At 43.8% G+C, this 16,193-nt stretch overlaps 1 long non-coding RNA gene and 1 pseudogene across 9 annotated transcripts in view; both read right to left on the minus strand.

Annotated features, from left to right (window-relative positions):
- The window catches only part of LOC105470439 (uncharacterized), a 30,789-nt gene that overhangs the window by 8,034 nt on the left and 6,562 nt on the right, over nucleotides 1–16,193 (minus strand). For 4 of the 9 annotated variants that reach the window (XR_011622450.1, XR_011622447.1, XR_011622448.1 and 1 more), the window contains 8 exons: nucleotides 15,084–15,319; nucleotides 12,067–12,213; nucleotides 10,837–10,949; nucleotides 4,176–4,291; nucleotides 2,690–2,808; nucleotides 1,975–2,069; nucleotides 1,440–1,656; nucleotides 505–569 (listed from right to left, as the gene is read on the minus strand). This is a non-coding gene — a long non-coding RNA (uncharacterized lncRNA). Of the gene's footprint in view, nucleotides 1–504; nucleotides 570–1,439; nucleotides 1,657–1,974; nucleotides 2,070–2,689; nucleotides 2,809–4,175; nucleotides 4,292–10,836; nucleotides 10,950–12,044; nucleotides 12,214–15,083; nucleotides 15,320–16,193 lie in introns of all 9 variants that reach the window. The other 5 variants (XR_011622455.1, XR_011622453.1, XR_011622454.1 and 2 more) reach the window with 5 other exon arrangements.
- On the minus strand, nucleotides 14,365–14,464 carry LOC112424718 (U6 spliceosomal RNA; annotated as a pseudogene).

Below are 16,193 nucleotides of genomic sequence, written 5' to 3' on the forward strand. Positions count from 1 at the left end.
TCATAAAATGGGGATAACTGTGGCACCTACCTGTGATTCTGTGAGAATTAATGAAATATTATGCTTGGTGTTATAGTGATCATTATACTATCCAAACTATCTGACAAGGACTGTGATGGATGATAACATCAAAACATTAGAAACTGTAGTCAGGTCTCCCAGGCAAAATTCCATCCAAGCAAATTACTGTCTCTACAAAGCATTCCTGCTACACTTAATTCACCATTCCCTGAACAAAATGTGCCATCTTCATTGTCCAGGTCTGTACAGTGCTGGTTTCCCTGCCTGAGCAGCTCACTCCATCCTATTCCAGCCCATTCTTCATCCCTCCACCTCCCCCTTCCCTCCCCACTCTCATATAACTCTTCCTCATCTTTCAGGACTTGGCTTCAAGGGTCACCTTAACTGGAAGCTTCTCTCACTGTCCAAAAGAGCTTCCCACTGCACTTGATGCATGCACTATCATTTGATCATTTTTGAGTTATAGTCCAAGTCTTTTTGTACCTGAATAACATGTTGCCCAGTCAGTCTCTCTTCCTGGATTCAGAAGTCTTTCATGGTAGATCCAGCTGGAAGTGACAAAAAGACATTCTTTTGAAATAAAGGGATGACACAGACAGACGTAAGTTCTTAAACGTCTTAAATGGTATGTGAAAATTAAACAAAATTCAAAGACTTGTGGGGAACACTTAGGAGGGAAAGTTACTGGGAATGTCATAAAGGGTTAATTTGTATTTTATTTTATTTTTTGAGACATTATTTTTATTTTATTTTTTATTTTCTGTCACCTAGGCTGGAGAGCAGTGGTGCAACCAGGGCTCACTGCAGCCTCGACCACCTGGGCTCAAGTAATCTCACTTAATTTTTATTTGGTTTAAGAAACAGTCTTGGTTGAGGGTGGTGGCTTATGCCTGTAATCTCAGCACTTTGGGAGGCTGAGAGGTATATTACTTGAGACCAGGACTTTGAGATCAGCCTGGGCAATATATTAAGACCCTGTCTCTACCAAAAACACAGAGTAAATGTGTGGAAGACAATTTTTCCACAGACTGGGAGTGGAGGGAATAATTTCAGGATGATTGAAGCGCATTACATATATTGTGCAATTTATATCTGTTATTACTACATTGTAATATATAATGAAATAATTCTACAACTCACTATAATGTAGACTCAGTGGGATCTCTGAGCTTGTTTTCCTGCAACGACACTGTCCATCTAGGGTGATGGGAGACAGTGATAGAACATCAGGCATTAGATTCTCATAAGGAGTGCACAACCTAGATCCCTCACATGCACACTTCACAACAGGGTTTGTGCTTCTATGAGAATCGAATGCTGCTGCTCATCTGACAGGACATGGAGCTCAGGTGGTCATACAAGCGATAGGAGGGGCTAGAAATACAGATGATGTTTCCCCTCACTCGCCTGCTGCTCACCTCCGGTTCTATGGCCCTTTGGTTGGAGACCGCTGCTCAAGTGCATTCGAAAGGATCCATCCCATGCCATTCTTCAGAGTCATCTTTACTGCGGCAGTGGTCAACTGTAGCACCCCTAAGCTCGCAGGGCATATGCTTCACCGGGCATTTCACCACAATCAACAGTAAGTGGTAGCTTGAGTTATTGTGAGGTCACTTCCTGGAAATCACCAGCATCCTATATCCCATTAGGAAGGAGTTCAGCACTGCTTCTTGGATAACCAAACCTATTCCCAAATCCTATCTGTGCGGGTCTATCTCCTGGTACCCTTCCTAGCATCAATTCTGTATTTGTAGGAGTCTAATCAGGAGACACGATCAACTCAAAAGTTTAAACTAGAATGAGCAAGGTGGATCACACCTGTAATCTCAGCACTTTGGGAGGCCAAGGTGGGTGGATTGTTTGAGCTCAGGAGTTTGAGAACAGTCTGGGAAACATGGCAAAACCCCATCTCTACAAAAAACACAAAAATTAGCTCAGTGTGGTGGCACTTACCTGTAATCCCAGCTACATGGGAGGCTGAGGCAGAATTGCTTGAGCTTGGCAGGTGGAGGCTGCAGTGAGCAGAGGTTGTGCCACTGCACTCCAGCCTGGGTGACAGCGTGAGACCCAGCATCAAAAAGAAAAAAATACATATATGTCAATTTAATATAAAAAGTATTAATTTTGGCCAGGCGCAATGGCTCATGCCTGTAATCCCAGCCCTTTGGGAGGCCAAGACAGGCAGATCACCTGAGGTCAGGAGTTCGAGACCAGCCTGACCAACACGGAGAAACCCTGTCTCTACTAAAAATACAAAATTAGCTGGGCATGGTGGCACATGCCTATAATCCCAGCTACTCAGGAGGCTGAGGCAGGAGAATCGCTTGAACCTGGCAGGCAGAGGTTGCGGTGAGCTGAGACAGTGCCATTGCACTCCAGCATGGGCAACAGAGTGAAACTCCATCTCAAAAAAAAAAAAAAGTATTAACTTCCACAGAGGACCAGCATAATGAGGGACACACTAGCATAAAATAAAGACAACTTTAGAGAATACAGAACTAGTAGAGGTTGGGCATTGTGGATCATGCCTTTAATCCCAGCAATTTGGGAAGCCTAGGCAGGAGGATCGCTGGAGGCCAGGAGTTGGAGACCAGTCAGCGCAACATAATGAGACACTGTGTCTACTGAAAAAAGAAAAATATTAGCCAGGTGTGGTGGTGGTGCATACCTGTAGTTCCAGCTACTTGGGAGTCTGGGGTGGGAGGATCCCTTGAGCCTGGGAAGTCTACACTACAGTGAGCCAAGATCATGCCACTGCACTCCAGCCTGGGTGAACAGAGTGAGACCCTGTCTCAGAAAAAGAAAAGAAAGTGTTAATTCCCCTGTGGGAATCTCCTCTTCTCCTGCCCTCTCAAGAACCTCACTTGTCAGTTCTTCCTCCCACTTTCCTGTATCTTTAACCTATCCCCCCATCATTTAAATTTCTCAAACTTCTTCTATTTTAAAAACCTCTCATTTAAATTTAAATTTAAATTTAAATTTCTCAAACTTCTTTTATCATTTAAATTTCTCAAACTTCTTCTATTTTAAAAACCTCTCCCTAAACTCAGTGAGAGGTCTCCTGCACACCCACTGAGCCATCTGTTCCCCCTGGTGCCTTCTCTACAGCAGCCTGAGCCATGTCTCTAATCCATGAATCTCATCACGTTACTCCCCCATTTACATCACTTGTCCTTGTCTTGGAGATTCCTCTTAGAAACCTGAAATATTGGTGTTATTCTCCTACTCACAACCATAGCAACAGCCTTCATAGGCTACGTGCTACCATGAGGCCAAATATCATTCTGAAGTGCCACAGTAATCAAAAACCTACCATCCGCAATCCTGTACATTGGAACCGACCTTGTCCAATGGGTCTGAGGCAGCTACTCAGTTGATAAACCTACCCTAAGTCCAAACTCCTTAACAGCCTCTGTTCTGCCCTGCCTTGCAAGGCAGCCTTACTCCATTTCACCTGCTATGGAGTCCAATTGAGCCTCATCTGTCCCCTGAATGCACTCTTTCTCCTCTGGGAGTCTCTGAAGTGGGTGATACCCTCTGCTTATAATACGCTTCCCCTTAAACCTCTACTCTCTTCCTGGCTAGCTTCGGCTCCTCTGTCACTTGTCCGCTTTGGCATCACCTCCTCACAGAAGACTTCCTTGACTCCCAAGATTCTCAGGAGCATGGCAGGTGAGGTGCTCCTCCCATGAATGGATGGAGATTAGGTTGAGTGTGTTATTCATGCTTAATTCACCAGTGCTTAGCTCAGTACCTGGCACAAAACAGTTACCGTGGTGGCCAAAGTAATAACCCCCACCCCCACCAATTGTTCATGTCCTATGTTACACAGCACAATTACATAGGAAGGGGGAATTAAGAGTGCAGATAAAATTAATGTTGCTAATCAGCTGACCTTAAAACAAGATTATCCTGGAGTATCTAGGAGAGCCCATGTAATTACAAGCATTCTTTAAAAGTGGAAGAGGGAGACAGAAGGTAAAGAACCAGAGACGGTGGGCACAATGGCTCATGCCTGTAATACCAATACTTTGGGAGGCCAAGGCAGGAAAATCCCTTGAGTGCAGGAGTTCAAGGTCAGCTCTGGCAACATAGTGAGGCCCCATCTCTACAAAAAAATCACAACAAGATTCACAGAGTGTCATGGTGCTCACCTGTGGTCCCAGCTACTGGGAAGGCTGATGTGGCAGGATTGCTTGAGTTTGAGGCTACAGTGAGCCGTGATTGGACCACTGAACTCCATCCTGAGTGACAGGGCGAGGTCCTGTTTCTAAAGAAAAAAATGACATTGGGATCAGGGTCCCCTCCATCCTAAGGTGCCTACAAGGCATCTCTCTCTGCAAATGAGTCAACATCATCCTCCAACTCCTCACAGAGTGGAGCAGCAGGAAAACTCCCTCACCTCATTTCTGTGTCACTTGGGAGGTCTGGACAGCCCAATAACCAGCTCCTTGCTGATGAAGCAATCAGGAAATGGCTAGAGTTGAGCTAGGGAGAATTTGGATCCTTCTTTTGGTTCTCAATAGGCAGGGTAGGGGCCTAATTTTTAAATATTCTGTGGAGATGAGGTCTCGCTAGGTTGCCCAGGCTGGTCTAAAACTCCTGGCATCAGGCTGGGCATGATGGCTCATGCTTGTAATTCCAGCACTTTAGGAAGCTAAGGCAGGCAAATCACCTAAAGTCAGGAGTTCGAGACCAGCCTGGCCAATATGGTGAAACTCTGACTCTACTAAAAATATAAAAATTAGCCGGGCAGCAGTGGCGTGTACCTGTAGCCTCAGCTACTTGGGAGAGTGAGGCAGGAGAATCACTTGAACCTGGGAGGCAGAGGTCGCAGTGGGCTGCACCACTGCACTCCACCCTGGGTGACAGAGCAAGCTCTGTCTAAAAAGAAAAAACAAACAAAATCCTGGCATCAACACGTCTTCCTGTCTTAGCCTCCCAATGCCCTGGGATTATACTGTTTCCTATAATTGAAGACACTTGTTCTTATATTGCTTTAAGGTATAAAAAAAAAAAAAAAAAAACATAATGACAAATGTTGGTGAAGGCCAGGCATGGTGGCTCAGCCTGTAATTCTTTTTAAGAATTTTGGGAGGCTGAGGTGGGCAGCTCACTTGAGGCCAGGAGTATGAGACCAGCCTAAGCAACATGGTAAAATCCCATCACTACAAAAAAAATATAAAAATTAGCCCGGCATGGTGGCGTACACCTGTAATTTTCAGCTACTCAGGAGCCTGAGATGAGAGAATCACTTGTGCCTGGGAGGTCAAGGCTGCAGTGAACTGTGATGGCATCATTGCATTGTAGCCTGAGAGACAGAGCAAGCCCCTATCTAGAAAAAAAAAATAATGTCAGTGAAGATGCGGAGGAATTGGAACCCACATACATTACTGGTGGGAACATATAATCGTGTAATCACTTTGGGTATTTCTTTTCTTGTCATTTTAATTGGATTTTTTTTTTTTTAATGAAGACAGGGTTTCACTAACTTGCCCAGGCTGGTCTTGAATTCATGGGCTCAAGCCATCCTCCCAACTGAGCCTCCTGAGTAGCTGGGATTACAACAGGTGTGAGCCATCGCACCCAACTGGTGTAGCCACTTTAGAAAACAGTCTGGCAGTTTCTCAAAAGGCTAAACGTATAGTTATCATATAATGCAACAATTTCACTCCTAGGCATATATCCCAGAAAAATAAAAATATATGTCCACACAAAAACTTGTACAACAATCTTCGTAGCAGCATTATTCACAGTGGCCAAAATATGGAAACAACCCAAATATCCACCAACTGATGAACAGATAAACAAAATGCAGTGTGTCTCTACCATGGAATATTACTCAGCCACAGAAGGAATGAAACATTGATATACACTATGACATAAAGAAACTTTGAAAACATTGTGCTAAGAGGGAAAAAAAAAAAGCCACAAAAGATCACATATTGTACAATTCCATTTGACCAGATTAGGCAAATCCATAGTGACAAAAAATGAATCAAAGGTTGCCTAAGGCTGGAGGCCAAGGCAGGTGGGGGGAGTAGAAGGTAGTTGCTAAGGGGTATGGATTTCTCTATAGGGTAATAAAAGGTTCTAAAAGTCACTGTGGTGATCGATGCGCAGCTCTCTGAATATTCTAAAACCTACTGACTTGCAGATTTCAATAAATAAAGTGAATGGCATGTGAATAATATTTTAATAAAGCTATTATTTAAAATAATAATAATAGGGGGCTGGGCACAGGTGGTCATGCCTGCCTGTAATCCCAGCACTTTGGGAGGCTGAGGCAGGAGGATCACTTGAGGTCAGGAGTTTTGAGCCCAGTCTGAGCAACCTGGCAAGATCCCATCTCTACGATCAAAAATGAAAAAATTAGCTGGGCATGGTGGCACATGTCTGTAGTCCCAGCTACTTGGGAGACTGAAGTGGGAAAACTGTTTGAGCCCAGGAGTTTGAGGCTACAGTGAACCATGACCATGTCATTGTACTGCAGCCTAACAGAGCAAGACCCTGTCTCTAAAAAGGAAAGAAAACAAATGCAAGTTTGTATCACTTTGTGAGTGTAGCCAAGTTGGAGAAGAAATAGGCAAGAACAAAACAGCACTGAATAAGGAAGGTGAGTGGCTGGTTAGGCTCAGTTGCTAGCTAAGTGGCTTCTAAAAACTTCATTAGTAAAGTTACAGCTCTGGGGACAGTCATGTAGTCAAACAATGAATGCTAAATTCATTACAAATACCCATGGTCTTTCTTCACATGCATTCTAGTGAAAAACTCCTAAGTGCCTAAATAGCAAGTCTGCAAAGATAGCAGCTGTTTATTAAAGACTACGAAAAATAAATGGAGGCCGGGCATGGTGACTCACGTCTGTAATCCCTGCACTTTGGGAGGCTGAGGCAGGCAGATCACCTGAGGTCAGGAGCTTGAGACAAGCCTGGCCAACATGGTGAAACCCTGTCTCCACTAAAAATACAAAAATTAGCAGGGTGTGGTGGCAGGCGCCTGCAATCTCAGCTACTTGGGAGGCTGAAGCAGGAGAATTGCCTGAACCCAGAAGGCAAAGGTTGCAGCCAGCCAAAATCGCACCATTGCACTCCAGCCTAGGTGACAACAGCAAGACTCTATCTTAAAAAAAAAAAAGAAAAGAAATGGCATCTTCTTCAAGAATGACATAGTATTTCATGATAAAGCTCTAATTTTGCATTTGTTCAAGTATTGATTAGATTTACCCAACATGACACCAATCTTGGATAAAGTGCAAACAACACAATTTCATTTTCTCAATAATCAAAACTGACTAGGTAGTCTAATATCAATTCCGATCTTATTCAAAACTGATCAGATTTAAAAATTACGGAATGATGGAGCAAATAAGATGTTACAACCTGTTCCAAGGGGAATTCCAAAATCCACACATATCTGAGACCATGATGAAATATATTTAATTACTATATTGAAAAATAAACTGATTACATAGCCAACGACAATCAGGCAGGGGTCTCCTCATCCACAGCCACACAAACCCGATCATGCCACTATGTGGTTACAAGGCCTACATAGCCTAGAAGGGACTGGTCTGACTTGAGATTTCATTTGCATTTTGAGACAGCGTCCCACTGTGTCACCCAGGATGGAGTGCAGTGGTATAATCATAGCTCACTGTAGTCTTGATCAACTGGGCTCAAGAGATGTTCCTGCCTCAGCCGCCCCAATACCTGGGAATACAGGCAAGTACCACCATGTCAGGCTTTTGAAAAAAGATTTTTGCAGAGAGAGAAGTCTTGCTATGTTGCCCAAGCTGGCCTCAAACTCCTAGCCTCAAGAGATCTGCCCACCTCAGCCTCCTGAGTAACTGGGGCCATGGGTACACATCACCATGCCCGGCTATATTTATTTTATTTTATTAAATTTCTTTTATTTTTGTAGAGAGGAGGTCTTGCTATGTTGCCCAGGCTGCTCTCAAACTCATGGCCTTAAAACATACTCCCATCTCTGTCTCTCAAACTGTTGGAACTATAGGTGTGAGCCACTGACCCTGACCTGACTTGGGATTTTTTTTATCCAGCATCCTTTACTTGGTAGGATTGGGAAAGGCAGTAGGGTTTTTAAAAATTAATAATTCAATTAGAATCAAACTCAACCTTGACCCCTGCCTTCCCTCACAGCTCACATCCAGTCTGTCAGGAAATCCTATTGACTGACTTCAACATGTATCCAGGCTCTGACCATCTCTCACCACCACCATGCACTCGGTCAGGACCACTATCATCTCCCATCGGGATGTTGCCACAGCTTGGCCCCCATGATTCTACCCAAATCTTCCTAGAGTCTTCCTCAACTTGGCAGCCAGGGCGTGCTTTTAAATCAGGAGACAGATCATGTCGCCTCTCTGTTCAGAACCCCTCGGTGGTTCCATTTTAGTCAAAGGCCAAAGCCCCAGCAATAGCATCCCAGGGCTTACGTGATCTGTACTGATTCCAGCCCAGCAACTCCCTGGTCTACTCGCTGACTTCGCTTCCTCTATCTCTTTGCTCCGCTGGCCTCCTTCCAGGGCCTCAGACACACCAGGGAGTTTCCTCCTAATGCCTTTATCCTGTTGACTCAGCCTACAATGCTCTTCCTTCAGCACCTTGGCCAGCTCCATCACCTGCTTCAAACTTTTGCTCAATATTCACTTATGAGGCCAACCCTGATCACTCTACTTAACATTGCCATTTGTCCCCATTCCCACCATGCTCATTTCTTTCTTTCTTTTTGAAACAAGGTCTTGCTTTATTGCTCAGGCTGAAGTACAGTGGTGCAATCACAGCTTACAGCAACCTCAATCTCCCAGGTTTAAACAATCCTCCCGCCTCAGCCTCCCTAGGAACTGAGACCACAGCTGCATGCCACAACACCTGGCTTTTTTTTTTTTTTTTTTTTTTTTTTTTCTGAGACACAGTCTTGGTCGCCCAGGCTGAAGTGCAATGGCGCGATCTCGGCTCACTGCAATATCTGCCTTTTGGGTTCAAGTGATTCTCTGACTCAGCTTCCCGAGTAGCTGGGATTACAGGTACCCATCACCACACCTGGCTGATTTTTGTATTTTTAGTAGAGATGGGGTTTCACCATCTTGGCCAGGTTGGTCTTGAACTTCTGACCTTGTGATTCACCCTCCTCAGCCTCCCAAACTGCAGGGATTACAAATGAGAGCCACCACGCCTAGCCTTTAAAAAAATTTTTTTTAAGACATGAGGTCTCATTATGTTGCCCAGGCTAGTCTTAAGCTCCTGGGCTCAAGTGATCCTCCCACCTCAGCCTCCTAACATCCTGGGATTATAGGTGTGAGCAACTGTAACATGAAGCCCTGGCTTCATGTTCATTTTTTCTTGCTGCTACAACAAAATACCCTACATTTAGTGCCTTCAAACACCATAAATCTACCATCTTACCGTTCTAGGGGCCAGAAGCCCAACTAGGTCTATTAAGGCTAAAGTCAGGTGTCAGAGGGGCTGCATTCCTTCTGGAGGCTCTAGAGAGAATGTGCTCCCTTGCCTTTTCCAGCTTCTAGAAGCCACCCCCAATCTTTGACTCACATTGAAGATGGCCCCTGATGCCATATTCAAGGCCAGAAGTGCAGCATCTTCAAATCTCCCTCTCTGACCTCTTCTTCCATCACCACATCTCCTTCTCTAATTCTGACTCTCTTATCTCCTTCTTTCTCTTATAAAGATCCTTGTGATTGGTGGGCATGGGGGCTCCCATCTGTAATCCCAACACTTTGGGAGGCCAAAGAGGAAGGAATGTTTGAGGTCAAGAGTTTGAGATCAGCCTAGGGAACATAGGAAGACCCTGCCTTTACAAAATTAAAATTAAAATCAGCTGGACATGGTGATGCACGCCTGTAGTTCCAGCTATTGGACAGGCTAAGGTGGAGGATCGCGTTAGCCTAGGAGGTCAAGGCTGCAGTGAGCTATGATCACATCACTGCACTCCAGCCTCAGTGGCAGAGTGAGACTCTGTCTCAAATATAAGAAAAGAAATATATATTTGGTCTCTGCCCCTGGTTCCTGGCATAGAGCTTCTAAAGCTCTTATAAAGCCCTTAGTGACAAAGGTAATAGGAGCATTTTCTGTTTTGATATTTAGTCTTAGTCCCAGGTTCCTGACACAAGAGCCTCTAAGGGCTTTCAGATCTGCAGCATGGTAAGAATGCATGTGGGATGCTGTTGAACTGACAGAGTGGCTGCAAGCTCCTAGACTGCTTCAGAAGGAGGGCTGGCTGCCAGAGGAACCAACCGCATTTTTTTTTTTTTTTTTTTTGAGACGGAGTCTCGCTCTGTCGCCCAGGCTGGAGTGCAATGGCACAATCTCAGCTCACTGCAACCTCCGCCTCCTGGGTTCAAGCAATTCTCCTGCCTCAGTCTCCTGAGTAGCTGGAATTATAGGGATGTGCCATAACGCCCAGCTAATTTTTGTTATTTTTAGTAGAGACGGGGTTTCACCATGTTGGTCAGGCTGGTCTCAAACTCCTGACCTCAAGTGAATCACATGCCTTGGCCTCCCAAACTGCTAGAATTATAGGCGTGAACTGCCGCGCCCGGCCCCAACCACATTTTTTGAGGCTTGGAACTTTCAGCCTCACCTGCTGAACTCCAGGAGGCAAAAGGAACTGGAGATTGACTTAACTACCAATGGCCAATGATTTTATCAATCATGCCTCCATAAAAACCCAAACAGCAGGGTTTGGAGAGCTTCCACATTGCTGAACACAAGGAGGTCCTGGGAGGGTGGCATGCCCAACAGAGGGCATGGAAGCTCTGTGCCCCTCCCCACTTACCTTGTCCTGTGCATCTCTTTCATTGGCTGTTCCTGAGATAGAGCCTTTACATTAAGCCAGTAATAGAAAATAAGCTGGCACATGCGGTGGTTCATGCTTGTAATCCCAGGACTCTGGAAGGCAGAGGTGGGCGGAATCACTTGAGCTTAGGAAGAGCTTGGGAAACATAAGAAGACCCCATCTATACAAAAAATAAATTAGCCAGATGTGGTGGTGGGAACTCTGTAATTCCAGCTCCTTGAGAGGCTGAAGCAGGAGAATCACTTCAGCCCTGGAGGTTGAGGCTTCAATGAGCTATGACTGCACCATTGCACACCAGCCTGGACAACAGAGTGAGGCCCTGTCTCTTAAAAAAAAAAAAGAAAAGAAAAGAAAAGAAAAAAAATCCTGCTTTTCTAAGTTCTGTGTCATGGGAAACCCTGATTTCTAACTGGTTGGTCGAAATACAGGTGACAACCTAGGACTTGCAATTGGCATCTGAAGTGAGGGTGGTCTCGTGGGACTGAGCCCCTAACCTGTGAGGTCTGCATTAACCCGAGGTAGTATTGGAATGGAATTGTGGAATACGCAGTTGGTATCCAGAGAGTTGGAGAATTGGTGTAGAAACTCCACACACACATTTGGTCAGAAGCATGTGAGTAGAGAGAAACATGAGTTCTTCTCTCACCTGTCTACCTGCTTAACTGCATAGGAGAGACAATGCATGGTGCTCATGAACAAGGCAAGCATTAAAGTCAGACCAGACCTAACATATGACTCATTCTTAATAACCAGGTGAGCTTGGGCAAATCGCTCATTAACCCCAAGTCTTCATCATTTTGTGCATATAATGGGGATAACTGTGGCACCTACCTGTTTTTGTGAGAATTAATGAAATATTATGCTTGATGTTATTGTGATCATCATACTGTTTGACAAGGACAGTGATGCATGATAACATAAAAAACTTAGAAACTGTAATGAGGTCTCAGGCAAAATTCCAGACAAGCAAATGACCATTTCTCCAAAGCATTCCTGCCACACTTAATTCACCATTCTCTGAACAAAATGTGCCATCTTCATTGTTCAGGTCTGTACAGTGCTGGTTTCCCTGCCTGGGCTGCTCACTCCATCCCATCCCAGCCCATTCCCCATCCTTTCACCTCCCCCTTCCCTCCCCACTCTCATACAACTCTCTTTCATCTTTCAGGACCTGGCTTCAATGTCACCTTAACTGGAAGCTTCTCTCACCCTCCAGAAGAGCTTCTCACTGCACTTGATGCATGCACTATCATTTGATCATTTTTGAGTTACAGTGCAAGTCTTTTTGTATCTGAATAACATGTTGCCCAGTCAGTCTCTCTTCCTGGACTCTGAAGTCTTTCATGGTAGATCCAGCTGGAAGTGACAAAAAGACATTCTTTAAAAAAAAAAAAAAAAAAGAGGGATGACACAGACAGACATCAGTACTTAAAAAGTTTTAAATGGTATGTGAAAAGCAAACAAAATTCAAGGGCTTCTAGGAGAAACGTAAGAGGGAACGTCTTACTGGGAAATATGATAGAAGGTTAAATTTAATTTAATTTAATTTTATTTTATTTTATTTTATTTTTATATTTTATTTTATTTTTAGGGAAAGGATCTTGCTCTATTGCCTAGGCTGGACTGCAGTGGTGCAATCACAGTTAACTGCAGCCTCAACCTCCATGGTTCGAGCAATATTCCCATCTAATTTTTATTTTGTTTAAGAAACGCAGTCTTGCTCTTACCAAAGCTAAAGTGTAGTGGTGTGATCATAGCTTACTGCAGCCTCGACCTTCTAGGCTCAAGTGATCCTCCAGTCTTAGCCTCCCCAGTAGCTGGGACTACAGGTGTACAGTGCAATGTGTAGCTCATTTTTTTTTTTTAATTTTTAGTAGAGACAAAGTGTCGCTATGTGGACCAGGCTGGTGGTGATCTCCCACACTCAGGCAGTTCTCCCATCTCAACCTTCCAAAGTGCTGGGATTACAGGTGTGAGCTGCCACACCTGGCTGAGGGGTTTAATTTTTAATTATATAAAGAGCTCAAAGCAAATATTAGAAGGAGCCTAAATGCCTACAGCAGTTGACTAGTACATTGTGATACATCCATGTAATAAAATATCATGCAACCATGAAAAGGATTAAGATAGATCAACAGGTATTGGCACAAATGTCCACGAAATATGAAAATGTGAAGTGATGTTCAATCACCATGTATGTATCTTGAAGGATATGGCCCATTTTCTCAACAGCAATTATTTCCTGAGATAAGATTATGGGTCTAAAGAGTAAAGGAAAATTTTCACTTCTTTATTTAAAAATATTTACTATTTTTATAATTTAAGATTAAACAGATCATCAAATTAGTAAAAGACAAATTAACTCTATAAATAAATGGAAAAGAATGGACATCCCAGACATGGTGGCTCATGCTTATAATACCAGTACTTTGGGAGGGGATGGTGGGGGGGATCGCTTGAGGGCAGGAGTTCCAGACCAGTCTAAGAAACAAAGTAAGACCTCGTCTGTACTAAAAACAATAAAACAAAAATTGGCCAGGCATAGTGGCATGTGCCTACAGTCCCAACTACTGAGGTGGAAGCTATCACCTGAGCCTAGGAGGTCAAGGCTGCAGTGAGTTGAGACTGTGCCACTACACTCAAGCCTGGGAGACAGAGCAAGACTTCATCTCAAAAAAAAAAAAAAATTAAAAATTAAAAAATAAAAAAGGACAACAAAGAAATAAAGCTAATAAGCTAACATAAGAAAAGATTAAAAAAATGTGACAAATAGGCTGGGCGAGTGGCTCACGCCTGTAATCCAGCACTTTGGGAGGCTGAGGTGGGTAGATCACAAGGTCAGGAGTTCGAGACCGGCCTGATCAACATGGTGAAACCCCGTTTCTACTAACAATACAAAAATTAGCCAGGCGTGGTGGCGTGTGCCTATAATCCCAGCTACTCAGGAGGCTGAGGCAGGAGAATCACTTGAACCTGGGAGGCAGAGAGGTTGCAGTGTAGTGAGCCAACATCATGCCACTGCACTCCAGCCTGGGCGACAGAGCGAGACTGTGTCTCAAAAAAAAAAAAGGTGACATAGTAATATGAGATCTTTTATTTATCATACAGAAAATAACTTGTTAAATACATGTGCCCGTGAAGGTGCACTGAAATAGCCATTTTCTTGTAGTATTAATGGTGTTTAAACTGTATATAAGCCTTCCAGGATAAGGCTTGGAAATTTTTTTTAAATACACACAGTGATTCATTATACTGCCTCCTCCAACTCCTGGCCTCAAGCAATCCTGCCACCTCAGCCTCCCAAAGTGCTAGAATTATATAAGCTGACAGCCACCATGCCTGAAAGCTCGGCAATTTACATCAAGGGTAATAAGAACACTCATATCCTGTGATTCACAGTAATCTCACTTCTGGAAATATCATCTTTGGATATAATTCAACCTAAACAAAAGGTCATATGCACAAACACAATGAAAATCTGGGAATAATTTTTTTCTCTCTTTTTTTAAAAATATGGAATGCTTCACAAATTTGCACGTCATTCTTTCACAGAGGCCATGCCAATCTCTCTATTGTTCCAACTTAAGTACGTGTGCTACTGAAGCAAGCATGAGTAATTTAAGATAGAGTGATTAAGTGAAATAAGGAAGAGTTATGGGGAATTTAAAAATCGATGGTATTTACAGGTACCTAGTAATAGCTCAGTAAATATTAGCTGCTACTATTATTATTTTTATGGTAATTTCACTCAATTAAAAATTGTCATTAAAAATTACCATTGTCATGGAACATAATGTATCCTACAGTATAATTGCAAAAACAGATACAATTTGTCCCTTGGTATGTGGGGGGATTAGTTCCAGCTCCCCCATATGTTCTGTGTATACCAAAATCCAAGCATACTCAAGTTTTCAAAGTGAGTCCTGTGGAATCCCACACAAAACAAATGGGAAAATGAGTGAGGGGTGGTGACAAGTACCTGGAGTCCCAGCTACTTGTGAGGCTTGAGCCCAGGAGGTTGAGGCTGCAGTGAGCCATAATTGCACCACTGCACTCCAGTCTGGGCAACAGAGTGAGACAGAAGGTTGACTTATTAATAGAATTTTTCTGTTCATTTGAAGATATGGTCAGGATTGTGGCATAGGAAAATTCTTCATAAAATAACTATCTAGTCCAATTAATGCTGGAATTGGGAACAGCAGAAGTGTCATCTCAGAGCTACTCACAATGAAAGGTGATGTCTGGGGCTCAGGTGTGTTGAGGTCCCCATGCCTGGGCTATGGCTGCTGAGTGGGACTTACTTGTCCATCCATTTTCTATATTCCAGCACTGGGAAACTTGGGTTTATCCATCTTGATAAGCTGTCATTGAAATTTCACTTGGCAAGAACCACAAATGGAAGAAAGGCCATGAAAAAACAGGACGGTACCTGTTCTCAAGGGAATCTTTAGCTTAGGCGGCTCTGTAAAAGAGAAAGTACATTGTTGAAAAATCATTGCAGGTCAGGTGAGGTGGCTCATACCGATAATCCCAGCCACTGGGAGACAAAGGCAGGAGGACCCCGTGAGGCCAGGAGTTCAAGACCAGCCTGGGCAACACAGTGAAACCTCATCTCCACAAAAAATTAGAAAATGAACTGGGTGTGGTAACACATTCCTATAGTCCCAGCTACTCTGGAGGCTGAAATAGGAGGATCGCTTGAGCCCAAGAAGTGGAAGCTTCAGTGAGCTCTGATCTCACCACAGAACTCCAGCCTGGGTGACAGAGTGAGACCCTGTCTCAACACACACACACACAAACACACACACACACACCCTCATCTCAGTCTGCCCAGCCTTGACTAATCAAAAGGATCTTCTGGTTACAGAAGAGGTATACTCTTTTGTAGGACAGGGAGAGACTAGCAAACTTGTTTACAACTTTTTCCTCATCCTCTGCTTAGTTTTCCAAGAACTCTCACAGTGGAAATGGAGTCCCTGAGAAAATGACCTAAATCTTTAGGTTACCAGGGGAGAAATATGCCTCCTTTGTTAATTAATAAATGGAATGCCTGCCTTAAAATCCAGGGAGTTCTGCTAGAATGAATCTCTACCTAAGACCCTGACCTATGCAGGGAACATGAAAAACGAGTTTAACCGGGTGCAGTGGCTCACGCCTGTAATCCCAGCACTTTGGGAGGCCAAGGTGGGCGGATTACTTGAAGTCAAAAGTTCTAGATCAGCCTGGCCAACATGGTGAAACCCCATCTCTACCAGAAATACAAAACTTAGCTGGGCGTGGCGGTGGATGCCTGTAATCCCAGCTACTCAGGAGGCTGAGGCAGGAAAATCGCTTGA

Source organism: Macaca nemestrina, chromosome 4 (assembly GCF_043159975.1).
Source record: "Macaca nemestrina isolate mMacNem1 chromosome 4, mMacNem.hap1, whole genome shotgun sequence".
NCBI classification, from domain to species: Eukaryota; Metazoa; Chordata; class Mammalia; order Primates; family Cercopithecidae; genus Macaca; species Macaca nemestrina.